The sequence below is a fragment of the Nelumbo nucifera genome, chromosome 5 (genome assembly GCF_055504915.1).
Source record: "Nelumbo nucifera cultivar China Antique chromosome 5, China Antique-T2T, whole genome shotgun sequence".
Classification (NCBI taxonomy): domain Eukaryota; kingdom Viridiplantae; phylum Streptophyta; class Magnoliopsida; order Proteales; family Nelumbonaceae; genus Nelumbo; species Nelumbo nucifera.
In genome coordinates, this window is record NC_142653.1 from 75,357,960 (window position 1) to 75,385,794 (window position 27,835).

General features: G+C 38.0%; 1 long non-coding RNA gene across 2 annotated transcripts in view; it reads left to right on the forward strand.

Annotated features, from left to right (window-relative positions):
- The first annotated feature begins 19,983 nt into the window (after positions 1–19,983).
- The window catches only part of LOC148791905 (uncharacterized), a 52,657-nt gene continuing 44,805 nt past the window's right edge, over positions 19,984–27,835 (forward strand). Inside the window, exon 1 of one of the 2 annotated variants that reach the window (XR_016076368.1) lies at positions 19,984–20,868. This is a non-coding gene — a long non-coding RNA (uncharacterized LOC148791905). The remainder of the gene's footprint in view (positions 20,869–27,835) is intronic. The other variant, XR_016076369.1, reaches the window with a different exon arrangement.

The window sequence follows — 27,835 nt, forward strand, 5'->3', positions numbered from 1 at the left end:
AGGCAGGGCCCGATCTAACTTCATATTGATTGTAAGATTGGAATCCTCAATGGATAGATCGATGATCTATACCAAAATTTGTTTGAATAAAATTTATCCGTTTTAATAGAATTACCAGCGGAGGGGGGCGAACTTTGTTCAAACATTGTTGAATCAGTCAATGACTTGTTGAACCGTTGACTTATCAACATGTTTAATGGTTTTTGGCCTATTAATTTTTAATTAATTTTTATTTTTAAATTTTTGTTATTAGAACGGGTCATCTGTTCGAACCAGACGGTTGAACCATCGACCTAGAAACCGATGGCCACAATGGTTCCGTTTTTAGGTGTTTTTTCTGTCAAAAATTAGACAAAATAACTTTGTAATCATAGTCATGGGAAGGTTGGACATTTCAAGGTATTCCAAAACCTTGAAAGATAAATCCAAAGTGACCTTATAAACACAGAAAAAAAAATTAGTGGTAAATCCACCAAACTGGAAAAACCAAGGAAAAAATCAGAAAACTGAGTCTAAAATTCCGCTTTGAGGCGAAGCTAAACATACATGCAATCAAAGAAAGACACAAAGCATATCGTCTTGTAAGAAAATAAAAAAACATTGCACATGAAAATATAAAAAAAAAATAAAAGGGAAAAAATAAAATGGTGGTAAACCCTAGACCATTTTGGAGGGTCTTGAAGAAGAAGACCAAACACAAAAAAAAAAAAGTAAAAAATAAAAAAAGGAATATACCGCACACGCTCCAATAAAGCCCACAGTAGAAGAAACCTTTGAATAGTGAAAATCCAAAAGCATAAAAGTCATGGTTTTCGAACCGTTGTTGACCCGGATGAACGGACATTTTGGCCTGAGAACCGTCCAGGCAGCCGGTTCCGTTTTACCCCAATCCCGGTCCCTGGCCAAAAACTGTTTAATTGGTCAATGACCCATTGACCCGAGCGATCAAACTGTCAACCCATTCATTGGTTTTTGGTCGTTTTTTATTTTTTTTTTAATTTTTGTTGTCAGAACGGGTTGTCCATTTAAACCGGATGGTCGAACTGTCAACCCAAAAATCGGTGATCAGAATGGTTTCGTTTTCGAGTCGTATGAGTCACATGCTTGAATGACATAACACATATGATACTGCTTAATGGGCCTCACACACTCAATTTTTTGCCTGTAATTTTTGTTGCCAGAATGGGTCATCCGTTCGAACTAGTCGGTCGAACCGTTGACCCAAAAACCAGTGGCTATAACAGTTCCATAATTTTTTATTGTCAGAACAGGCCATCCGTTTGAACCAGATGGTCGAACCATTAACCGAAAACCGGTGACCAAAATGGTTTCGTTTCCGAATCATATGAGTCACATGCTCGAATGACGTAATATGTATGATACTGCCTAATGGACCTCACACACTCAACTTTTTGCCTGTAATTTTTGTTGTCAGAACGAGCCATTCATTCGAATCGGATGATCGAATCATCAACCCAAAAACTTATGGCTATTTGAATCATTACGGGTATTATAATTTGAATAATCACAAGTAGGAATCATTTTATGACACCTCGACATCACATGTGGCGCTGCCCTTGCCCAAACAAATCGGCTTATGCCGCGTTGGATAATTCAATTCCTCTTTGACCTAGGCAATCGATGGCATGAAGAATCAACCAACCTAAGGATCTCTAACCTATGTGACATGTCTTTTATCCGCTCGCATCACTTAGCTCCTCTAAAACGTTCAACAACACATCACCTACCTAGTAGCGATAATTCAATTCCTTTCATTTTACAGGGAACCAGGTAAGGGTCAGCGTGACGTAGTGGAGGCATGTTTCATAAACAACGGGTAGATGGACCCTATCATCTCTGAGCATGTCGAACATGTCACATTGTGCCTCAATGCCTATATAAGGGTGACCCCACACCCTCAAAAGGTATGCATACATATTCACACTAGCTTTTTGTTCTAATTCCCTATTAACTAGCTCTCACTCACTTCACCAGCTCGGTACTAACTTGACCATCAGAGTACCTTGCCCGAGTCATCCCCCTGAGCTCTCTGACATGTTCTCCTCTTGCAAAACTGGCCTGCTGACCTCATCTGACTTTGTCCAAGCTGTCATAGCCAACAAAGACTCAATGTAGATCATACATGGGAACCCGAACGAAAAAAGCCATTCCCACACTCTTTCTTTCTCTTGCTTCCATTACGTCTTCTCTAAAGGACAATGAAGCTCAAATTGGTGGATCCTCCTCTAGGGGGCGACTCTAAAATATCAAGCCCTCAATGGTACTAGTGGAAGTAAACAAATAGCAATTCCAAGACCTAGTGTGTCTGGTCAGGAACATGGACCTTCACATGTAGTCTTGGGAATAATGCATGCCACATTGGGACAACCTCAGCCTGAGGTACCGGCATGGGTACAACCTCCTCGGAATCAAACTCAGTAGCCTACTTGTCTAGATAATCAACAACCATCGCCTTGCAACACCCAAAAAGACCTCACCCCAACTCGCACATTGGAGTAGCAAGACCCTTTGTGTGTCCCTGAGGGAGAGGGAAGCAAAGCAACCTCTTCCTAAAGGTCTACCAACTTGCACTCTACAAGGGGCTTTCGGTGGGATAGAGGTAGGGGATGTCCCCAATGTGAACCTATCAAAAGTCAGCTCGGACCCAAAGAAGATCCTCGAATGAGCCCAACCAAGGATCATGAAGCTAGCAAATCTGACACCTCCAGTACTCTAAGTCTTACTCGAGCCTTGCCTTTGTTGGTTGATATCCTCGCGGAACCATGCCCTAAGGACTTCAAGGTGTCAAACCTGAAAACCTATGATGAAACTACCAACCCAGTCGACCATGTCAAAAACTTCCAGGCCCTCATATTGTTGCATAGGGCTTCAAAGGCAAGCATGTTCCTGGCTTTCTCGATGAGATAACAGGTTGTCCAGACGATCCAGTTCACCCGACAGGCGCTCTTGGACTCCCCTGGTAAAGTGCCATAATTATACACCACTGAACACGGGGGGAATCCTGATGTATACAAAGATGGACTACCTGAAGTAGCCACTACGCATAAAAGGCAACCTAACGAATAGGAACCAAGACTAGTACTGCCACTTTCACCAAGCTAGAGGACATGACACCAAGTACTACCGCAACCTCAAGGACAAGATTGAGGAACTGATTCGATGTGGTTATCTGAAGCAGTTTGTCAAAAAGGACAACGACCTGCCAAATCACCGAGGAATCAATACAAGGAACTCGAGGAGGAAGTTCTCATTGGGGTGATCGCATTGATCACTAACAGGTCCATGGTGGTTGGTTACAGCTTGTCAACCGGAAAGGTGTCAGCACGGGAGTAGCAATTTGAGGATGACAACCTACCTCCAAAGAGGTCAAGGACTGAGGACGTGATCTCATTCGGTAAGGACAATCTATGACGTGTCTTTCTTCCTCATGATGATGCCTTGGTAGTGAAGATGGTTATCACCAACTACAAGGTAAAAAGAATTTTAATTGATAGTGGTAGTTCGATTAATATTATCTTTGTTGAAGCCTTTGGTAAAATGAACCTGGGCCAGAAACACCTTGTCCCTATTGATGTCCCTTTAGTCAGTTTCAGTAGAGACATTGTTCACCCTGTTAGGAAGATAAACTTGTCGATAACAATGGGAACCACACTGAATAGGAGGACATTGAAGCATGATTTTCTAGTTGTAGACACACCTTCTCCCTACAATGTGATATTGGGCTGCCTTATTTTACATGTCCTTCAAGCCATTGTATCAACATACTACCTCGCCATAAAGTTCCCAATTGAGGAAGGGATTGGGGTAATTCAAGGTGACCAGTTCGAATCAAGGAAATGCTATGTGGCGGAATTTAAGAACAAAGGAAAGCAATCGCTAGTGATTGACCTCAACCTCGATCCGCTTGAAGAGCCTGATGACAATCAAGGACAGCCCATAGAAGATGCAATATTGGTTCCTCTTTTTGAGACCGAACTTGAAAAAAAGTCCAAATTGAGTAGCTCCTCTAGGAACCTCTCCACATTGAACTAGTAAGATTTTTAAAATTAAATTCTGATGTTTTTGCTTGATCGATTGTCGAATGTTTGGCATAGACCCTTCTATGATAACCCATAGACTAAATGTTAATCCCAATGTTAAACTTATGAAACAAATGAAATGGAACTTTTCCCCAAATTAATGAAGGACCATTGATGAGGAGGTTAAGAGCTCATTAATGCCAACCTTATACAATAAGTAGAGTACCTAGATTAGATAGCCAGCGTGGTACTAGTTAAAAAGGCAAACAAAAGATGGTGCATGTGTATTGATTACACCGATCTGAATAGAGTTTGACCAAAAGATAGTTTCCCACTTCCCAAAATAGACTGACTAGTAGATGCCACATTGGGGTTTGAACTACGTTCATGGATGCCTATTCAAGCTACAACTAGATCCAGATGGATCCCTTAGACCAAGAAAAGACCGCATTTGTAATTGAGACTGGCCATTATTATTACAAGGCTATGCCCTTTGGCCTTAATAATGCTGGGGCAACCTACTAGCGGCTCGTTGATAAAATTTTTCATAATTTAATAGGCAATAAAATATAAGTTTATGTTGATAATGTGGTTGCAAAAAGTAGGTTTTCTAACTCCCATATTGCCGACCTGACCGGGGTCTTTAATGTTTTAAGAAAATACAAATTAAAGGTCAACCCAAATAAATGTGTTCGGTGTCATGATGGATAAGTTCCTTAGTTACATGGTAACCTACCGTGGAATCAAAGCCAACCCCAAGAAGATCCATGCTGTCCTAGATATGCCACTTTCAAGGTCCATTAAGGAAGTGCAAAGACTCACTAGTCAAGTTGTCATCCTCGGTTACTTCATGTCTAGATCGGTAAGGCAGTGCCTACCCTTTTCCAAGCCATAAAAAAGGCCAAGGAATCTAGTGGACCGAGGAGTATTAGCTCGCATTTGATGAGCTCAAACAATAAGCCCAGAGATGAACTCCTTATATACTTATCTACTAGTGACAAAGTCATTAGCTCGGTATTGGTCTGGATTGTTGACAAAGTGTAATGACCTACTTACTATGTAAGTAGGGTCTTACATGTAATCGAGACTAGGTACCCAATCATCAAGAAGCTTGCCTTTGCATTGATAACATTAGCTTGAAATCCGAGACCAGGTACTCACTAATCAGTCTCTTTGCCAACTTTTGAAGAAACCCGTTGTGCCAAGGAGACTAACCAAGTGGGCCATTGAGCTCAACGAATACGAGTACACGACATCCGATTCTAGGTCTTAGCCGATTTCATTTTGGAATGTATGTTCAGCTCATTGGTCTCAGACCCAAACGAACCACTAGCAAGATCGGAGGCGTCCACTAATGTGGAACCTTCATCTAAATCGAAAGAAGAGACTTGGATCCTCCATGTAGATGGTTCTTCCAACTAAAGGGGGGAGTGGAACTGGACTGATCCTACTAGGACTTAATGAGATAAAGCTTGAGTATGTGCTTAGGTTTGAATTTCAAGCATTGAACAACGGAGCCAAGTATGAAGTGCTAATTACCAGTTTATTCCTTGCTAAGGAGATTAACACAAAGAACATTGAGGCCTATAGTGACTCCCAGCTCGATGTTAAACATGCAAACGAATATTACGAAGCTCGAGAATCAATGATGATCAAGTATATAGAAAAAGTGTAAGAATTCATACAATAGTTCAACTCGTTTTCCATCCATTAAATCCTGAGGTTCGAGAATGCCCAAGCCAACGTGCTTTCAAAGTCTTCAACTGTATAGGCAACATATGGAGAACGATGCATATTGATGACCTACCGTGACCTAGTATAGAGAAGGTGGCAAAGGAAAAGGTCGCACCAGGTGGAAGAGCCGAGCTGGATGGACTCACTCATGAAATATCTGTGTCATAGGACCCTACCTATAGATCAAAATGAAGCTCAAAAGATCAAATGAAAATCTACTTGTTACGTCATGAACAATGAGCAGATGTATTGGAAATCATTCACTCTCCCTTATCTTCAATGCTTTTGACATACTGAGGTGGAATACGTGCTCAGGGAGATTCATGAAGGGATATGTGGTGAGCACCTGGGGGCACAGTGCTTGCCCAAAAGGCTCTTTCACAAGGCTACTATTGGCCTTCAACGAAGGACGGCGTAGTTCGGTTGGTCTAGTGGTGTGACCAGTGCCAATGTCATGCCAACATACCCCATTAGCCAGACTCTAACCCGTAGTACCTCGTTAGCCCATGGCCATTTTGCTCAGTAAGGAATCGACATTCTTGGACCCTTCCTATTGGCAATGGGACAATGCAAATCTTGTCATCATAGTGGATTACTTCACCAAATGGGTGAAAGTCGAGCTGCTAGCAACTATTACAACTCACAATGTCTAATGCTTCTTTTGGAAGAACATTGTATGCCAATTCAGACTTCCTCATATATTGATATTGGACAATGACAAGTAGTTTAAAGATACCAGGTTTCAGGACAGGTGCGTTGAGCTGGGGATCAAGCAGAATTTCACCTCAATTGTTTATTCCTAGGCTAATGGGCAAGCCGATGTGATAAATAAAGTCATCTTACAGGGTCTGAAAGCTCAGCTCGTATGAGCCAAGGAACAATGGGTTGAAGAGCTCCCCAGTGTGCTATGGGCATACCAGACCATGAGTAGAATAATGATCGGAGAAACACCCTTCAACCTTGTGTTTGGCATTGAAGTGGTCATCCCTACTAAATCAAGGTGTTGATCTTATGGTCCGAGACCTACAACGAGGATGATAACAATGATGAGCTACGGACCAACCTAAACTTGATAGAGGAAATATGGGACCATGCACAAATCTGAACTACAACTTACTAGCAAAGGGTAGCTCGCAACCACAACACTAGAGTAAAAAAGCACTGCTTCCGAGTTGGCGACCTAGCACTCTGAAAAGGCATTGTCCCCAAGCTAGGCACTAGAAAGATTGATCTGAACTGGGAGGGTCCCTATCGAGTGACTAAGGTATTAGGACTCGACACATACGAGTTCTCAATTCTGGAGGGAAGGTCAGTCCCCGTACGTGGAACACTGAGAACCTAAGGAAGTATTACATCTAAAAGTTTCATGCTTATCGATGATTTGCAATTTATTTCACTCATCAAACTTAGGAGGTTGGGCTTTGTTTATATTACCCCTGCTTATGTGACCTTGGTCTAACCAACCCGCTTTATGCACCTTGATTTATATAATGCTTTTGAGCACTCCGGTCCAATGATGACCTCATTGATCAAGCTAAACCATTTTATTACATAGAAGAAAAAGGGGGCATACAAGAGATTGACACGACATTGAACAATAGTTCTTTTCATTACTCAGAAAAAAAGTACATCATCAAAAAAAAAGAAAAAGAAAAAGGAGCAAAGCTAAGCTCAAAGGCCTACAATACATCAAGTTCATATATACAAAGAACCAAGAAAAGACGCAAGGAGTTCAACTGTTAATGGGAAGCAAGTCATTGCCTCTGGTCTCCATCTCCTCTCTGTCACTGCCATACCCATCCTCTATGTTGTTGTCCTCTTCCTCCTTGGAATCCGACTCCTCGTTGGCCCGCTTCACCATCTCCTTAATGATGGTCAAGCTCTTCACCTTTTCCAAATCACACTTCAGGAAGAAAGAGGTGACGAGCTAGCAGCACAGCTTAAAGGCTTGACAGAAGGCGGTAGAGGCATACTTGTCCTTGTCCTTTTGGCACCAATTTGAAGCGAGATACTTCTTGTTGCCCCTCACCTTGGCGGCCCACATCTCGTTAGCGAATTTGGACCTCTACTCAAAAAGCTCACCCTCCTTTTGCTCCAGGTCATTTACTAGTATGGAGACATTCTTTTCAGACTCAGCCAGCTTCTTCGATAGCTCAACCTTTTTTGCCCTCTCTTGCACTAGCTTGTTCTTCAGAGCCTTGAGTTTCGCCTTAGCCATCTCTAGTCACCCCTGGGTGTTGACCTGAAAGAAGATCTCAAGTTAGTTCTTGTAAAAAGGGGGGGGGAGATGTAAATGACGAACTGGTGATGCTAGACGTTTACTGCCATGAGGTACCGGATGATCTTCCTACCGAGTTGGAGAGGAGGCAATTTACCTTGGTTATGCTTCGAACTCTCCGACCTCCTTATAAAGCAGCTCTTGTAAAAGACAAATGAGAAATGGACCCCCTAGGATCCATTATTTATAGATGGGAGACTCGGCTCATCAACGATCATGATCAATTCGATTTGACGGCTACAAAAGGTGCATCGGTTCATCTTTTGAGGCCCAAAAATCAATTTAGCACGGTTTTGGTGTCCATGGAACCTAATTTCATGTCATGTCCATGTGTACTCGCCACAACTTATCAAATGATTCCAACATGGTGAATCAAACCGGTTTGAATCCACGACCATATGAGAATTTGATATTGGAGCGTCGACCTAAAATCGTTCCTAACTGAGCTACTCCCTTCGCCTGAGTTGTACACCTCAAGCTCAGGAATGGGGGAAATTGATGAGGGGTAATTTAACCCTTCAAATACAAGAAACCACATGGCATGAAGGAACCATTTTATGACACCTTGGCATCACACGTGGTGCCACCTTGCCCGAACTGATTGGCTTATGTTGTCTTGGATAACTTTGACCTTGCTTAATGGCAGTCTGGCATATCGACTTGCGAGATCTCTAAGGCCTAGTCCCTAGCTGCTTTGACCACTGACCTGCCTCTCTGACCTGGGCAACTGGTGACTTGAGGAATCAATCGACATCGAGAGATTTGACCTATGCGACATGTCTTCCCTTATCTGTTTGCATAACTTAGCATCTTTGGAACACATGGTGATATGCCACCCACATAATAGCGATAAGTCTAGTTCCTTTTATGGAGGTGTGCTTCGTAAACAATAGCAAGATGGACCTTATCATCTCCAAACATGTTGGACACATCACACCATGCCTCGATGCCTATATAATCCTACACCCTCAAAAGGTACGTGTACATATTTGCACACTAGATTTTTATTATGATTCCCTATTCTCTAGCTCTTGCTCACTTCGCCAGCTTGGTACTAGCCTGATTTTCGGAGTGCCTTTCCAGGGTCATCCCCCTAGTTTCTTTGATGTGTTCTCCTCTTGTAGAACTGGCCTACCGACCTCATTTGACTTCATTCGAGCTATCACAGCCAACAGGGGCTTGGCGCAGATCGTACGTCATCAACTTCCATTCTTTTAATGAATCCCAAATTAATTATATTAAAGAAAAATATGTCATAAAAATAATTATTTTTATTGATGATAACCAAATTTAAACCAACCAAAAAATGGAGTTGTTTTCTTCTTTGGTGGTGAGTCAACAATTCTACCATCAAATGTGTCAACCCTTGATGTCATAATTAAATAATAATAAAAAAATGTGAAAATGCACAAAAGTATAAAAAATACAAAACATATATGTAAAGCATTTACACACATCTCTAATATCGTATATTCATCATATTAAACAAAAATAAGTGATAAATAAGAATAATTTTTATAGACATAGAAATATAAAAATGTAGAAAATTTTGGAAACATATTATTTATTGACATCATCATTATAAAAAATTGCCACTTGTAAAGAATGTGCTCACTTGCTAGTCTATATAACATACCCAAACCACTAGGAGGTTCTGATGCCAATCCAATGGTTTAGATTTACTGATTCAAATTAACTATCATGCACACTAGATTTATTCCTATCCGGTGGTGACAATTGGTGGGGTTCTTTTTATGGGACTATCTCAATTGAATGTAGGGCTCAACTCAATAGTCAATTGTAGATGTTGATATTAATCATGAGATTAATATCACGTGTTATTCTAATACCAATTCAACGGTTTAGATTAACTGGTCCAAATTTTGAAGAATCCCTTTAGATTGTTAACTATTAAGCACACTAAGGACTCATTCGTGTCTTGATAAATGACTTATCCAGGTAAATGCATTTATCTAGGCAAGTATTTTTTGGGAAATACTTGTCGGATAAGAGAACTTACCAATGTTCTTTTATTCCCTAGTAAAAATATGATTTATCCTCCCAAAAATGATATTACTAAAGTGTTAATATTGTCACAGCAAGCATTAGCAATTTTTAGTGCATATCAACACACAATTTATCCAAATATAAAGAAAGTATTAATTTTCCAAAAAAATGAACCATTCAAAAATCGTTCGTTCTCGTGAGACCCGCCAATACCAGAAAATGAACATACATTTATTTATTTTTCGTGAAACTCACTAACTTATTTGCCCTATTTCCAAGAAGACAAACAAAGCCTCAGATTAATTCCAATTTGGTGGTGACAATGGCCGTTATCTTGCAAGGCCCACACACATTTTTATTTTTTCTCTACTTTAATTCTCTTGTTATTTTGATATTTTTGAATGACTATATTACCCTTGCAAATTATTGAAATAGGATAAACGATATAAGGTTGTTCTGGACATCTTGGGAAAAATAAATAAAATATGAGGAAATAGGTTAGGTAGATCCTCACGACAGTAATGCAGTGCTGCTTCCTATTGCTCACTACAACTGCTTATTTATGTGGTACTAGTGGGGACTCATGTGATGCACGAGCTTTTGTTAAGCAAAAGTTAAACAATAGAAACACATAAGAGTATACAATTGTTGTATATCTTAACTTTTAAAATAATTAATAATTATGTATATTTTATGTACTACTTTTAATAATTTTTTACAATACAAAAATAACAATGATTAATTTCAGATAAGGTTGTTCATCAAACCAATGACCGGCCAACTCAACCCAACTTGACTTGTTGGTCAGTTTTCTAGTATTTCCGATCGGCTTTGGTTCAATAATTTCCTAACCTGACTAGTTGTTAGCATACTCATGATTTCCATTGGGTAGCTTCAAGGATGGGCTACTTTGGCCCAGTTTTGCAATGATGTATATGGGGATTGCAATATTGGTGCACCCTCTACAGTTCATCATTGGTGTCGGTTCCACTAGAAATGCAAACATAATTTACATTTATATAGGAAAAAAGATGTACATATTCAAGGATATCTGATATGTGTAAGGAGGTATTTTTTATTTTCAATCTAGGATATTAAATTTTTGGACCTTTCTCAAAGAAATGTTAGAGCCAAAAAGTAGAACTTAACCACCCAAGGATTGTTTGCTCCTTTGCCTTTTGTTGGTCATAGATGTGAGGAAAGAATTTAGAGGTAAAGGTCCACCCTGAATACATGGCCTTTTATTGAAGAGGTCTCTAAGGGCTCAATTCATTATATAATTCCAGTAGGAGAATGAATGTGTGCCATTGTCTAATATTGGATAGATATTGCCATTAAGTATGGTGGTACTAGGTTTTTTTAGTCAAAATATGATTATATGGAATTAAATAAAACATATATTTGTAGCAAAACAAGATATTGTTATTAAATCTAGAAAAAAACCTCTAGTTTGTGTAATATTTTTTAAACTATTTTTGTTAATTCATTGCTTACGAAGAATAAAAGAAATGTTTTTTTCTTTCTTTTTGATTGAATCATTGATGAATTGATGAAAAGGGGTATATAAAAAAGAAAATACAGACAATATAGTTAGTATATATGTACAACAGGTTCAAACCATGCCTTGCACATAACTTCATAAAGAGTTCATCTATATACATGCACACTTTAATCCCAGAGGGTATTCTCCCCAAATCAAATCATGATTGTTAACTCCATGGGCCAAGGAGTTAGCAAGTGTATTGGTAGACCTTGGAGCCATGTAAAAGAAGCTCACAAGTTTTTTCTAGTTGCCTTCTCCAATTGGAAGCAACTGTCACACTCCTTCTAGGTTCACTTGTAGTTGCTTTATTACTTTGTGTGAGTCCTCTTTGATAATCAATTTTCTATAATTTGTGCCCATTTGGGAGGGATGTAGTGCAGTGGCTTCTGGCTTTTTGATGTGGGCCCCACATATAAGTTATGTTTGACGAAAAATCCAAGGAACCCAAATCAACTGTTAGGTAGTCATTTGAAGGGCTATCTGCTTCAACCTTTTTGAATGGCTTATCTGGAATGCTTTAAAGCAACTGAATCAGTTTAGCTAAATCTTCAGCTCAACCCTTCCAAATAGGCCCATTGTCCTTTGGTAATTAAAGCCCATAGAGAAGCAAATTTTTTATGAAATTGTAGAATTTCGAATGTTCATTATACTAGAAAATGACGGTAAAATCTTTTCATGATTTTTTGTTGCACCTCTTACTCTTGATACCTTAGGCTTACCCAAGCTTCTCTTTTTTGCACATACCTTGTAACTAGCAAGCAGAAAGCAACCCAATCATAAACTGAGGAATTACCCAGAAAAGGTTAGCCACCCTTAAGAAATACAACCAAAGACTTTGGGCTATCTGACAATGGATGAGAAGATGATCAACACTTTATATATCCAACCCACAAATCCCACAACATTGATCTTGAATTTGCAAGCCACTTCTCTGTTGTCTATCTCTAGTTAAGCACTTTCCAATCAAAGTAGACCACAACAAAAAGCTAACTCACTAGTCCCCAAATTAGATTACTAGGGAACCAAGAATTTCTTGAAGGAGGGGGATATCATGTTTCTAGCAACGAAGATCCTATTTTTTCCCCATTTCCAACTCCACCCATCCTCCTGCCCCTCTAATGATGTAGTTACTTAACGTTTGGATTTTGGAGAAGCTACAACATGCTATCCATCTCCCAATCACATAGGTTTCCTTGAAAGCTGGGCCACTAGATCACTTTACCTCCCAATACGTGATATGAATCTACAGCATGCTGTTGGTCCTCATTTTATCTCAATATGGTCTCAGCACTACTTCAAGCAAACCGAGTGATCATGAACTACTATTGGTTAATAGTGACAGTTGAAGACTCTGGAGTTCTTCAGTGCTTCAATAAGAGACTGATATGGCTTAATTTCAGACAAGCTGATGTTTAGAAGGAACTTCAGAAATTTTCCTTTGAAGCCATTAAGATTGATGCATGATTGTACTGCTACGACTCTTGGTTATGGAATTTACAAGACCAATGTCTTCAATGCAGGCCCTACTTATGTTGTGTTTGTTGATATTGGACATTATGACACATAGGTGTTTGTTGCATCATGTGAGGCTAGTCATATGAGGATAATTTATCATGCTTTTGATAGAAACTTGGGAGGGAGGGACTTTGATGAGGTTTTGTAGAGGTGTGTAAATCAGGCCGTGCTGCCCGCGGCCCGGCACGAACTTGGACCGGCCCAACATGATTATGCAGGCCGTGCTGGGCCTGGGGTTTTAGTAATTCAATTAACAAGTTAAATGATTTGTCAGTCCAACCATTCATGCACTTTATGTAGAATAATTTGAGAATGAATTATAACTTTGTTTACTCTTTACATCCTAGATAATTCTCTTATTTGCAACCTCCAACAATCTAGAAAATGTCTAAGCATTTATATTATCATTTCCTACCTTCAACTATTACATCAATCACCTCATTATTACCATTTCTAATTGGAAATGTATCAAATAACATGTCATGAATACCTTAATGTAAACTTCTATCTTCTTCTACTCTTGGCTCTTAGATAGACACATTAGGCAATGGTTCTTCACTATGAAACTCGCAACACATATAATCTTTCACAAAACCTTTAGCTCTAAGATGCGTTTCTACCTCACCCAGTGTTCTAAAAATCAATTTGCACAACGTTTAGATGGACATATGATTTTCCCATCTTGGGATGCATTAACCATAGCCTATTTGACAAATTCAATCACTCATTTTATAAATGCATCTATATCCCTACATTATGTAAAAATAATATAAGAAATGTGTTATAGTTCTTATACTTGACTTAAATATTTAAGAGTATTAATTCATAGTAACTATACCTTAGCATATACATCTAACTCCTACTTGCCATGCTTGATTTCCTCTATTTCTAACAAAGAGTACTTAAAAGATGAAAGATTACTGGAGAAATCACTAACTAGAAGACATTTAGAGACTTAACACATCTCAATAAAAAATATTCAAATAAATTATCATAATGCATCACAAGGCTAATTTGGTTATTCAAGGATCTCAAAAGCACAATCAAATTTGTCTAAGAGAAATGCCAATCTACAAACTTTATTACTTCGAGAATGAGATGGTACAGACATCTATCTTCTTTTATATGCAGTTTGTAAATTTAATCCAAGAACACTTTCTCTAGTTCTCTATGTCTTTACCTTTCTAAAAATATTTCTGTAAACTACTCCAAAGCAAAGGTAGGAAGTAAGCTCACAAATAACTTTTAGGAGGCTAAAATGGATAAAATATTTTTGTTACTCTGTTTCTTTATATAAATTTTGTGATACTTGGATAAGAAGTGAAAAAGGATAAGTATCTAAAGAAGGGTCTACTGTTTGGAATATATCTCCAATTGCTAATTTCATCTCACTTGTATTGAAAGGAATTCTTGGATTTTTGATAACAAAAGAGAGACTGAAGATTTGTTGATCATTAGACTTCAAGCCTAATGTTATTCTTGTGGTTGGGAGTTCATAATCTATTATGGGGAGACTATTTAGTTCCATCTTTTTGATAAGAAATTTTCTTTTTATATAAACAAAGGGGGGATTAAAAAAGGTAAGGCATAGATGATTGCATAAAAAAGTTTAATTGTCACCTAGAAGATTCCTTCTTCCACTCATTGATAACGAAATGAAACTTCTTTAATTATTGTGAACTTCAAGCTCATAAAAAGTTGACATAATTGACTTGACTCATTAGTTCTCAACTAAACCATTATACAGAATGTAGGCATAAAACTTCGTTGTTCATAACAATAAGCTATTAGTAAAACAACTTAAGCCACTTTTTCAAACTATACATGTATGTAAGGTAGGGCTGTTCATAACAAGACCCAAATCGACCAACCCGGTCCGGTCCAATCCGAGTTGTCCGGTTTTTCTTTAGCATCGGTCGATTTCGGGTTATAAAAAAACATAAACCGATGGTTCAGTTTGATTTCGGTTTTCACATATGAAAACCGAAACCGAACTGACCCGAACCGACTTAGATATATATTATATATAATATATTTCAGATATATATTTGTGGATATATATATATATATATTTTAGAAATATACATATTATATATAAAATTTCTGATATATAAAATATCAGTTTTAATCCATCAAATCATTTTTAATTTCCAGGCATCCAACCTTTGCTTTCTTAGACTTGAATCCTTTACTGTTCACACCGAGAGAATCATTCACAAAACCGACCCAAACCGATTCAAACCGATCAGGTCGGTTTTACTTAGTACTAGGTCGGTTTCGGTTTCATTTCTAGGTAAACCAACTAGGTTGGGTTGGTTGAAAAAACGCCAATAAACCGACCCAACCCGACCTGTGAACAACCCTAACGTAAGGATGCTTCGAATCTATTTTAACTTTAAGTTATTGGTGACTCGTCAAAATCTAAAGACAATAGTAAAGTTGGTTAAGTTCTTAAGAAAATGGGAACCTAAAGCAGGTTTAGTTAGGTGGAGTGTCAATTGAAGTAAAGCTCACTTTTTAAATTAGCAACCACTTTATACAAAAAAATATAATAATAATAATAATAATAATAATAATAATAATAATAAAATAATAATAATAGTAATAAAAATAATAATAATAATAGTAATAATAATAATATAATGGTCATGTCCATATCCAAACCACTCCTCCCAAGACCCAGATAACTAAGACTAACACTGTTACAAGATGGTTCATGACTTCATGTTCAGCTTGAGAATTCAAGGGTAGAATTAACCTATTAGATTTCCATACATAATCAAATAAACTAGTTGAGAGAATGTAGCCCTAAATCATTAGTCAATAGTAATATATTCACCACTTTATGGTTAAAAAATTCCTATGGCATTCCACATTATATTAAAATAGAAAATACATAATTTTTATAGAAAATGTGAGTAGTTGCTTTGCACTTACATCCTTTCTATACCAAATTGTAGACAATAGGTAATCTTATATTGTAATTTGTAACATGTAAGAAGGAATTAAAATATATCAAAAATATGTTTTCTTGTAGTGCTCCTTAGCTTGGATCTTGGCTAGGTGTCTTGTTGTACTATTATATTTTCTTATAAAAGTTTACCTTGCTTTATAAAAAAAAAAAGAGTATCAAAGAGACAATTTTAAGAAATGTATCGTGATACACATAAGAAACACATGGCTATGACACACATGGATATAATGAGGGAACTCATATAAATCCCATTGATGATCAATGGTAGTATGTGATGTGTGAGCTACTAGGTACACTTTGGAAACCTTGGGTTACATTTCACTCTTTGATTAGAGAAACCTTACGTTCAATGTCAGTCTAAAAAACACCTAGTTTTAAGGGTTAATTTTGAATTTGGAGGTCTTGTAGTTGTCATTACCACTTGTGATATATATTCTATCTCAAGACCCAAAAACTCAGAATGGGAATAATCAAGTGTGATCTTATTGGTATTATCATAGAGGATTTTGATTGTCAGGCTATCTTGTGATTATTCGACTTTTGGCATCAGAGATGGACTCAAAAGAATCAAAATTAACTGAACTATCAGATACCTGTAGCAGAGAGCGGTAGACTTAGTTTAACACCCAAGGATTTCATTTTACATACTATTACATTTTCCTAGTTGAAGGATATCTTCTTATGGATAAGATGTTATCAATTCATGGTTCTTTAGTTGTTGATGGATGGTTAGAGAACCTACTAGTTTTTTCCAGTCACCTAAAGCCCTCAAAATATTCTTGAGATAACTTTGAAGCCATCCAAGTCTAAGGGAAAAAAACCGTCATGCCTTTAGGTTATGAGAGGGGGAACTTTTTTCATTTGGGAGTTTTCTCTTACATGAAACATTAGCCCACTTAGTTCCTTACTTATCTTTTTGGCTAAATTGCAAATATTTTTGTTTACTTGATGTCAGCACCCAATTTTTGCTCGGTCCCCTCTCTAATCCATTTCTTATACCCCAAATGCCCAATCATACCTCACCAATCTCTATAGAATATGCCAAAACCCTAGAAAACCAAATCTTAACTCAAATACCCTAAGTTCACTCTTAAATTAATGAGATTCCCTTCTAATGGTCACAGTTATGCCATGTCATCATACCCGCCACACAATCAGCTCCCATCACGTGAAATAAAAGCTTTTAAAACCAATCATACCAAATTTAAACCCTAAATTCCTTGATTTTTCCATTTATCCATTAGAGATTCCATTTCAACGCACCTAACATTACGACAATTACCAATCTTAAAACCTATGGTCCACACATCGTTGACATGACCAAACCCTCTTCATAACCTTGTAATTTAAATCCATGCTACTCTACCAAGCTTAAACCTAAAATCCCCTCATTTACCCATCCATCAAGCCAAGATTCCACTTTGAATTCCATTATTAACCAACACACATGACATAGATTCCCTTTCCAACACCTTTAAAACCATCAAGCATTCCCATTAGACCCTAAATATCCCAAGATATTAATTGCCCAAAGTTAAGATCCAAAAATCTCCATTTTCCCAAGATATTAATCGCCCAAAGATTCTAAGTCGATCACTTTTGTTGTTTGTTACTTTCAAAATCTTAGATCTCGATCACAACACCTCCCCTGAGATACTCAAACCTTCCCAAAATCTTCATTAACCACTTGATTGACCACCCACCAAATTTCAGACCCATAAATGCTCATTTCACCCCAATCTAGAAGATTCCAAATTGACCACTCTCGTTAGCCGCTACTCTTGAAATCTTAGACTTCCATCACGACATCTCTCCAAGACACCCAAACCTTACCAAAACATTCATCAGCTTACTGATCAACTATCCATCAAGTTTTAGACCTCAAAATACCCATTTTGCCCCTCATCCAAAAAGATTCCAAACTGATTATCCTCATTTGTCGCAACTCTCCAAAACCAAGATCTTCGTTAAAACACACCATTTAGGACTTTCAAACCTTATCGAAACCATTCTCAACCTCTCGATCAATCATCCATCAAATTTTAGAACTAAAAATGATTGTTTTAGCCTTCAATTAAAAAGATTCCAAATCGAGCCCTATCGTTAACCGTAATTTATCCAAACCCAAAGTTTCCATCATGACACACTATTTGAGACATCCAAACCATTTCAAAATCCTCATCAACATTCTGATAAACCATCTGTCAAATTTCATATCTCAAAATGTCTATTTTACCCTTCGTTTAAAAAGATTCTGGATAAATCATCATTATCGACCGAATTCGAGAACTTTGTTGTAAATCACCATCCAACACCACTAAACCTAATCAAAATCCTCATTAACCTCTTGATCGATGATCCATCATATTTCAGACCGTAAAATGACCATTTTACCCTTTGCTTAAAAATATCCCAAATGGACCATCCTTGTTACCCGATACGCCCCATATTCAAGTTATCCGTCATCATGCATTATTCGACACCTCCAAACCCCATAAAAATTTCCTGATCGATGATCCATCACATTTTATACCCTAAAATAACCATTTTACTCTTCGCATAAAAAGATTCCAAAATGGACCATCATCGTCGCCCGATACTCTCAAAATTGAAGATTTCCACTGTTACACATCATCTGACATCTCCAAACCCCATCAAAACCTCCTGATCAACGATCCATTACATTTCAGACCTTAAAATGGTCATTTTATCCTTCACTTAAAAAAGATTTTGAATGGATTGCTCTCGCTGCCCGGTGCTCTTTGAATTTAAGATGTCCATCGTCACACATCGTCGGACACCTCCAAACCCCATCAAAACTTTCTGATTGCTGATCCATTAAACTTCATACCTTAAAATGACCATTTTACCCCTCATCTATAAAGATTCCAAATTGAGGGCTCTCAATTGCCGTAACTATCCAAATTCAAGATCTGCATTGCAGTACTCCCTCCAATACATCTAGACCACGCAATCACCGTTTTAGACACTTTGATTGACCATCTTCCATTTCCTACACCCAAAATGACCATTTTACCCCTTCATCAAGAAACCTTCTAATTCAACGGTCCCCATTACTCGGTACACTCTAAATCATGATTTCTCACTCTGATACACCCCTCGAGGCCATAAAACCCACCATTACCCTTTTTAGACACCTTATAACCCCCTTAGAAAATGTCATTGCAAAATTCCCTATTTTACCCCTCCATCTATGAAGATTCCAATTCGTGTGATCTCATCAATCGAGATGAACCCTAAAATCTTGAGGTTTAATACCAACCCTTCAATCCTACACATCACACCCCTTGAAACCTTGAATTTCGTTCTAAAACGCCCCGCACATTGGTCCTCTCACATTTTTAGATCGGCCCCACCTTTAGGGCCCCCCAATAACCCTATATTCAACCTTACCTGTAATCTAAGCCCATCACTCTCTCTCCACCCTAGGATCGGCCCCACCTTTAGAAAACACTCCCAATCCCTAATTTCTAAAACCATAGCTGACTTTCTCTCCATTCCCTCTAAAAAATTCGGTCAAACCATTTTAAAATTCATATTTAAACTTTATATTTAAATTTCCCCCATTTTATCCACAAATGGGGGAGACAAGGGGGAGCCTTTTAAGGAAGACTGTCCCCTAACATTAATTTCGGTTAAAGAGGGTGACGAAATGAAAAAAAAAGAAAAAGAAAAATGTGGCAACCTTCCCACCCCTTAGATTAGCATCAACACATCCCAACCTTCTATCCCTTCGAGAACAACATGACCCAAACCCCAAAAACCCTAACCACTCCATTTTTTCCTAACTAGACCAAACCCAAAAACCCTAACCACTCCATTCTTTCCTAACTAGACCAAACCCCATTTAGTTCTAACTCACCTAAATCATCCTAAATCAACCCAAATCAAACTAGAAAATTAGCCCAACCGAACCAACCCTTTCCCATTTGATTTTGGGAACAAAATCAAAGAAAATCAAAAGAAAAAAAGAGAAAAAACCTAGACTAAAATCCAAAACTAAACCAACCCATGATGGACTTTTCGTTCTCTTTGAGACTCTCTCCCTCTTACTCATCTCTTCTCCCTCCCAACCAACCACCAGGAACTCTCTCTCTTTCTCTCTTTCTCTCTCTCTCTCTCTCTCTCTCACACACACACACACACTCATTTTTCTCCCTTACAACCATCCTCTCTCATAGTCCCTCCTCCCTCCATGGCCGAATAACCCTCTATCTTCTTCGTTTCTCACCATTGAAGCCCTAACCCATCTTCTTCCTCCTCTCCTCTCGACTTCCTTCCTCCATTAATGATTTAAGCAACTCCTCCACCTCCCTCCCCCTTTTCCAACTAGACAAAAAGGGCCTCCCATCTCTAACGTCTATCTTTCTTTCCCCTCTCACACTCATCTACTCCAAAACTAAACCCAACTCTCATGAGATCATATCCATTCTCTCCCGCTCTCACTCACAACCAACCACCGAAGTCTTTTCCCTTTCACACATCATCACACTCCATCTCCACCAAGAACAAACCTAAGGAAAGGGGATCAATTCTTTATTCCGTTGGAAGAAGAAATATGAGGAAGACAAACTTTACTCTCATTTTTGGCTAGGAAGAAAGTTAGAGGAAGGAGGAAACGTCCTGTCCAAAGCTTGTAGTCCCCCCTCATCTCAACTAGTTCAGTGTAGCCATTTCGTCCCTCCTATTGTCAATCGAGTACAAGACACGTCATTCACAATAGTCCCTACAACTTGAAGGAAAAGCCCCAAATAAGGTAGTCTCTAACCAAATTTACAGTCACTTCTTTTCTTTTATTTATGTGTTTAATGCATAGGAATGTGTGTTTAGGCTGATTCTCAGTTGATCATTTTGTTTGGGAATGGAAAAACATAGCTATTTAGGATTTTGTTTTGCATGTTCTTGATTGCTTCACATGATTTTCTTATAAAAATGTCTAGGCTGAATTTCTATGGGTTATATTATCTTTATCATAGTTTTTTTTTTTTTTTTGTAGTTTATTTTGTTTGAGAATGAAGGAAGACGACAAGTCTGAATTCGGTTTTCCTATGATTATATAATTATCTAGATGCCTTCCAATATATTAATATTTGCTTGATTCTCCTCTTGTTCTCATTTAGGTATTGTGTTCTTGTGGTTTGTTTATGAAACCTATTTTCTTTAGTGTATATGCTCTTAAAATCAGATTTGTCTTGATAGAATTCTAATGGGTAGTTTCGTTTATTCTTTGATTTAAAGATTAAGAATCATCTTTCTCTTTGCATCATTAGTTTTTTTTTTTATTGTGTAAATCTTGCATTCTTTTTATGATTCTAGTTTCTTGAACCCGATTTGAAGGGAATTCCATTGGGAATGGGCTCCTAATGCCTTAATCCCTTTCTCCCCCCTTAAGTAGGATTGTGGGTAGGGGTGGATTTGAGCCGAGCCGAGCCGAATAGTACCAGACTCGAGCTCAACTCGAGACTGTTCTACAAGGCTCGAGCTCGGTTTGAGCCAAAACCTTGAGCTCGAGCTCAGCTCGAGTAAAAAATGCATAAGCTTGAGATCGATTTTGAGAAAAATATTTTATAAAAATAAAAATCATATATAAAAAAAATTTTGATTTTATATTTAAAAAATTAAGAATTATAATATTTTTATTATATATATATATATATATTCGAGTCGGCTCACGAGTTGAGCTCGGTTGAAACCGAGCCGAGCCTTGCTCGAGCAACTCATGAAAAGCTCGGCTCGTTGCCATCCCTAATTGTGCGAATCCTTGGATAAAGAGGGGATGGGTGTGTAGTCACTCATTCTTTTACTCCTCTAAGGGTTTCCTTCACCCGGAAAGAGGGAGAAGGGATTGAAGCATGGGAGAAGGGAGAGGGGTTCCTAACACCTTCCCTCTCCCTCCCTTTGGTGCATAGAATCATGTCTTTGTCTTGGATTAGGAGTCATTGTTTTGTTTCTCAAACTAGGGAGGCCCATCACTCCCTTATTCAAGTAGTTGATGGTTGGCAGCTCCTCCCATAGCCATGAAGTAACACCCAGATTCAATGGGATTTTCACACTCAACACCCACGATAATATGTCATGTTTAGGATCCTCTAACTTAGGTATTGATGCCTTTTTGATTATTAATCTGAATGCTTCCTTGTATAGGACCTTGTTCAAGAGTAGGGGTGACCACGAGCCGAGCTCTTCACGATCTACTCAAGCTCGACTTGGCTTGGTTTCAACTAAGCATCAAACCGAGCTCAAGCCTAATATAGCTCGGCTCGTGAGTCTCGTGAGCTGAACTCAAATAGCTACATAATAACAATAACAATAACAATAACTATTTTATTTTTATATATAATAATAACTAATTATTATAATTCTTAATTTTTTAAATATCAAATAAATAATATTTTTATATATATTTTTTATTTTTATAAAAGATTTTTTCTCAACTCGAGCATGACTTATGAGTTTTTGACTCGAGTTAAGCTCGAGCTCAAGGTTCTAGTTCGAACCGAGCTCGAGCCTTGTACTGCCTTGGCGAGCCGAGCTCTTGCCTCGTTCTCTTCGGCTCGGCTCGGCTCGAATCCACCCCTATTCAAGAGGGAAGCATTGATTCTTCTTAATAGATTGGCATCAAGTCCTACTAAAGCAGGAGCTGCTAAAATATAATGCCACAAAGAAAAAAGTGCAGATGGAGGCTGAAATTGTCAAATTAGCTTGGGTATTCAAGTCGAGAGTTTTCAATTACATTACATCACCACATTCTTTTGTTTTCTTCAACAAATTTCTAAACCATAAACTAATGCACTCTCTTAATGGAAATAATGGTGGCAACCAAATACTAAGCATCCCTCACAGAGGTGAGAAGTAAAGTAGTAATAAATAAATCCTATCTCAGACCAATTAAACTAAAGCATGAAAATACACAAAAAAATCAATTAAACTAATAGGAACAAATTACCTTGCCTTTCCTAATACCATAGATACATAAATCCAATTTCAACCTTTGCACACAAAAAAATCCACCTTCAACCTAGCCTAAATCCTATTCAAGCACAGCAACACACTTAGTACAATGAACCACTAGCCATGTTTAAGGGAATAAGGAAAATGAGAAGTGATTTGCGATTGTACCTTACCACAACTCTTCCAGCGACAATGGTGCCATAATGCCACTAGGGGTTTTCACAAGAAAGACAGTCAGTTCCAAATATATATATATATATATATATATAGAGAGAGAGAGAGAGAGAGAGAGAGAGAGAGAGAGAGAGGTTCTAGCAAGCTGGAGTTTGTTTGAATGAGAGAAGGGGAGATGTTGCACGCTTGATCAATCGATTCTTGATAGAGTGAGAGAGAAGGGGATGAAGAAAATTCGACTACTAAGAGTGACTAGGGGTGTCAATCGATCAGTTTTTGATTGGATCCAATTCGATCCAAACCTTATCAAATCGGATTTAGACAACCCATTATAAATATTAGATTGGTCTAATCCAAAATAAATTGATCCATATTCTTATTGGTCTGAAATGGATTTAAACCAAATTTCCAATAATCCGATCATGAGGCCAAACCCTTGTCTAATTTGAAGCCAATCAAAACTAAAGTTGGCATAAAATCACTTTTATGAAAGTACTTTTATAAAAATATCTTTATAAAAGTAATTTTATGAAAAGTAATTTTACGAAAGCACTTTTACAAAAATACTTTTAAGAAAACACTTTTACGAAAGCACTTTTATAAAAGAACTTTTACACGAAAGCACTTTAATGAAAACACTTTTACAAAAGAACTTTTATGGCAGTACTTTTATAAAAAATACTTTTATAAAAGCACTTTCATGAAAGCACTTTTATGAAAGTACTTTTACAAAAGTGCTTTATGAAAGAACTTTTATGAAAGCACTTTTACAAAAGCATTTTACAAAAGCACTTTTACGAAAGCACTTTTACAAAAGCATTTTACAATAGCACTTTTACGAAAGCACTTTTATAAAAGCACTTATATGGAAGTACTTTTACGAAAGCACTTTTATGAAAGTACTTTCATTAAAGTGCTTTTACAAAATCACTTTTATGAAAGTACTTTTTTCAAAGCACTTTTACAAGTGTCTTTTCACTGCCAAAAAGGTTTTTGTAATTTTCAGATTTTCTTCATTTTAATATATTTTTGTAATTTTTTATATATTCTATATTTTTATATAATTTTTTATTTCATTTGGTTTGGATTAGATCCAATCTAGTCCATTTACATTTTAATGGATTGGATTGAATTTGGTTTGTATTGGATTGGGACTGGATTGGGTCCAGTCCATTTGTAAGTGGACTCACATTGGACTGTATTGAGATTGGGTCGATTTTAAGTTATTTGGCCCAACTTTGTTTTATTTTTATTTAAGTTATTTAGTTAGAAAGTTATTGGGCCTTAGGCCCATTAGTTTATGTTAAGTTTAGATTGTGGTTGTTCAGCTACTTTAAGTAGCCGACCTACTAAGGGTACCATTGTAATTTTCTATTTCTTTTTGTAAAGTATATAAATCAATTAGGGAGGGTGTCCTAATCAATTCAATTTTGGCGACATCTCACTTTTTTCTCTTCTTCTCTTCTTTCTCTTGCTAAAACCTTTCAGCTTCTTCTTTTCTTCACAAAGATCACACTAAAACAACTTCCAACAACTTTTACTTGGTATCAGAGCAGGCCGAAGGTTTCTTGAGCTGCTCCATCATGCAGCCCTAGATCGACCGATTGCATGGTGAGGTGAGAGGCTGATCGAAGACCTCAGGTAAGCCCAGTTTTTGGTGGATTTGTTTTGCCTTGTAGCTGGTCTAAGGTTTTCCACCAATTTCAGGAAGAACTAGAGAAAGGGTGAGAGTCTTATTTTTGTAGGACTCTTCAATTTTGACCTAGGAAGTGGCACTCTAGTTTTTTAGGGTTTCTTGGAGTTTTTGGAAGGGGGCAGTTTAAGTTCCATCTACTTTGGAGGCCTTTGGAGGGAGCGACTGCTTCTTATCTCTCTTCTCTAGCTTCCGCGGAAAAGGAATCTTTTGTGGGAGGAGCATCTAGGGTATCAGAAGGGTGTTTGTGGTGCCTGAAGGAAATTATTTCATATTTTTTCATCTTAAAGTGATTTTCTAACCATTTTTTGGGAATAATGGAAGGTCATGGAGCTGAAAACGAATTGGGGAGTGAAATAGGACAAGGGGGAGGAGGTGTTGGAGACCTTTTCGGGGTTGGACCATCACTACAATTAAGTTAGATGGTACAAACTATTTAGAATGGTCACAATTTGCAAAGATGGCCATTGGTATTTGTGGGAAGTTGAGGTATATCACTAGTGAGGAAGTGAAACCCGAGACTAACTACTCCTGGTGGGTATAGGAAAATTATATGGTAATGACTTGGCTGTGCAATTCTATGCTGTCCCATATAAGTAAAAACTTTTTGTGGGCTAATACAGCTAAGGAAATTTGGGATAGGATTGTAGAAACCTATTCACAGAGTGAGAATGTTGATAGGGCAAACCAGTGGAGAAAATAGGCTATTGCTACCAGATAGGAAGATAAACCTATTGCTGTTTATTTTTTTGGCCCTTAAAACCCTATGGCAAGAGGTTGACCATTTGGAGACAGTGGTTTGGAAAAGTAGTAAGGATGCATTAACTTACCAAAAACTCTTAGAGAAGAATAGAGTCTTTGAATTTCTTTCTGGCCTTAATCCCGAGTATGACATTGCAAGTTAACATATCCTTTCCAGGGATAGTGTTACTCTTTCTTAGGCATATGCCTTTGTATCAGGGGAAGAGAGTAAGAGGAATGTGATGATGAAGAATTCGGGTCTTGAGCAGTCGACTATGGTTAGTACTGTGAAACCTAAATAGAGTGGAGATAGGAGTGGAAATGAAATCAGAAAGGAAGATAAGGACCTGATCTGTGACTACTGGTGCCGAATAGACTAAAAAATAAGCCTAAACACACAAGAGATACCTATTGGAAGCTTCACCCTCACGTTGTGCCGAATAGAATCAAAAACAAGAAGGGAAATGTGAACATGGTAGTAATTGGTGACTTACCTGGACCTCCATTACAACTACTTTGGAGTCTGTTGCAGCTACTGCAGTGAGGGCTGAGCTTGAGAGATATGGGTAGTTACTTAATCAACGAGATACAATCAGGCCTAATCCATTATCAAGTGGACAACTAGGTATAGGTGGATCTAGTGGTCGACATTCTACTTCTTTTGCCCATATAGGTAGTTCACATGCCACTACAAACTATGTTTCTACTACAGGTAATGAGAGACCTCCTTGGATTATAGATTCTGGAGCCTCAGAGCATATGATCCATATTTCCACCATTTCCCCTACCATCTGTTCTCCATGTACCCAAATTGAGTACTAACTTGTTGTATGTTAGTAGTTTGACTAAGAATTTGAATTGTTCAGTGATGTTTTCTCCTAGCCATTTTGTTTTGCAGGATCTAGTTTCAAAGAGGACGATTGGGAGTAGTTGTGAGGTGAATGGAATTTACCTTATGGATGTGTTTCCTAGTTATCAGAGTCATAATGTCAATAGGGATTTTGAGTCAGAGTCTATGGGTCAGATTATGCTTTGGCATAATCAGTTGGGACATTTGTCTTTTTCTTCTTTGCGTTTTTTATTTCCAAAGTTATTTGAGTCTGCTAATTTGTCCAACTTAGAGTGTGAAGGTTGTTAGCTTGAAAAACATTGTAGACATTCCTTTACAGCTAGTAATAAAAGATATTCATCTACTTTTGATGTTTTTCATACTGATGTGTGGGGACCATACCATGTTCCCTCTATGGGTGGCTACTGATACTTTATGTTATTTGTTGATGATTTTTCTCGATATTCTTGGATTTACTTGATGAGATCCCGTGATAAGGTGCCATCCTTGGTTCGATAGATTCATCAGATGGTTCTAAAACAGTTTGGGGTACGAGTGAAAGTGTTCAGGTTAGATAATGTTAAGGAATATTTTGATAAGAACCTTGCTTTGTATCTATCAGAGTATGGAGTAATTCATCAGAGCAGTTGTTCTTACACTCCATAGCAAAATGGTGTAGTAGAAAGGAATAATAGACACATTGTTGAGATTGCGAGGAGCATGATGATAACAAATACTGTTCTAGTTCGATTTTGGGGTGATGTAGTTCTCGCAACAGTCTTTCTGATTAATAGGGTGCCTTCTCGTGTTCTTGAATATAACACCCCGTTCAGCCTCCTTTTTCCTAAGGGGGAGATGTTCCACATTCCTCTCAAGGTTTTTGGTTGCGTTTGCTTTGCTCATGTTCTTGGTCCTCACTGCTCGAAACTTGATTTGAAGGCAAAAAGTGTGTTTTTGTTGGGTATGCAGAAAATAAAAAAGGATATTGTTGCTATGACCCAGTCTCTGGGAGTCGGTATGTTACTATGGATGTCGTCTTTTTGAGTCCACACCTTTCTTCCAGAAGGGTTCTTCTCAAGGGGAGTGTTTTGGGGAAGGAAGTGAGTTATCTTTTCCTCTTCCGGTTCCAGTCCCTATGTCCACTCATGTGTTTGACCCCCATGTGTCTAATCCTCCTTTGTCACCTTCTTTACCACCTTCCTTGCGTCTTGTTTCTCAGTGCTTCTCACGACAACACCCACGACTTCATAGGGAGGTTGATTCCTGATGAGGGGTGATTTGGCCCGACCTAATGAGTAAGGGACATGTGGATACGACCTGCCAGCTTGACGATAG